A 1,286-nucleotide genomic window follows, 5' to 3' on the forward strand; every position below is an offset into this window, starting at 1 on the left:
TCTTCCAACGCCTCCAGGAACTCAGATATTGTATCTTCTTCAGTATTGATGGCCATTACGTGAGATTGGGCTTGTACTTCGGGACTCTTCGGGGAAAATTTTTCATGAACTAAAGTTGCTAGTTGACCAAATTGTACTTCAAGGTTATGGATGGAGGCTTGTTGGTTCTTGATCAATGTTTGTTGTTCCATGATAGCGGAATCCGTGGCCTCGTGTCGCTTTTCCGATGCTTCCATAAATTTCATTAAAATGGTCTCTAGGTCGGGTTTCTTCTCGGTTGGTGGCTGCTCCTTTTGATAGAGGCCTCGACCTGTCTGCCTATACTTCTCTTCTTTTTGCTTCCTATATTCTTCATATGGCAGCCACTCCTTCTTCGGTTTCCTCTAGTCCTCTTCAAACTTATCCCCATTAGAGTAGCACACTTGAGCTTCTCTGTTCCCAAATTCATCCACGTTGCAGTCCTTGGTCAAGTGTGGACCATTGCATCGCTCGCACCCCACTCTTATAGCGTGTATCGACTGGTCCATTTGTGTTATCCTGCGATCCATGTTATTTAGCATGGCCATGACAGCTGCAATTTCTTCAGTTTGGGCTCCTCCACCGCCTTTGCTTCCATCCTGCCTCGGGTTATGGTATTCGCGGGAGTGTTTCGCGAATTCTTCAATTAGCTCCTTGACTTCCCTTGGATTTTTCCTTGTCAACGGTCCTTGAGAATCAAGGAGTTGTCTTGTCATCACATTGACCCCATCATAAAAGATTGACATCTCTTGCTGCACATTTAGGTCATGTTGCGGGCAGTTTCTGAGTAAGCCCTTGTAACGCTCCCACGCTTCGTACAGTGACTCCCCCGGCTGTTGCTCAAAGTTGGCTATTGCCTTCTTGAGTTTGGCTATCTTGGATGGCGGGCAAAACTGGTCTAGGAATTGCTCATGCAATTGAGCCCAAGTGGTGATTGTACCCGGTGGGAGTGCTTTTAACCATTCCTTAGTAGTTCCTTTGAAAGTAACGGGCAGCATCCTAAGCAGGACGGTGTTCCTGTTGACATTTGGTACATTGAAGTAATCAGCAATGTCATTGACTTCATCTAGATGCTTAAAAGCATCCTCATGGTCTTTCCTGAAAAATGGGATGTCCTTCAGCGCAGTCAATATGTGTCCCTTCAGCTCGAATGTGGCATTGGCAGGTATTGCGGGTTGGACTAATCCGGGACCCACATCTTCGCGGATCCGCTTCTTGTAAGCTCCCATGGACATTTCTTCAATATTTGCCATCTCGTTCCTTGGCTC

General features: G+C 46.4%; 1 non-coding gene across 1 annotated transcript; it reads left to right on the forward strand.

Moving 5' to 3' along the window:
• The first annotated feature begins 780 nt into the window (after nucleotides 1-780).
• LOC145007683 (small nucleolar RNA R71) lies at nucleotides 781-887 on the forward strand. The gene has a single exon (XR_013663055.1). It is a non-coding gene; the product is annotated as a small nucleolar RNA R71 (small nucleolar RNA).
• The last annotated feature ends 399 nt before the right edge of the window (nucleotides 888-1,286 follow it).

Source organism: Lactuca saligna, chromosome 7 (assembly GCF_052625555.1).
Source record: "Lactuca saligna cultivar CGN05327 chromosome 7, ASM5262555v1, whole genome shotgun sequence".
Taxonomy (NCBI): domain Eukaryota; kingdom Viridiplantae; phylum Streptophyta; class Magnoliopsida; order Asterales; family Asteraceae; genus Lactuca; species Lactuca saligna.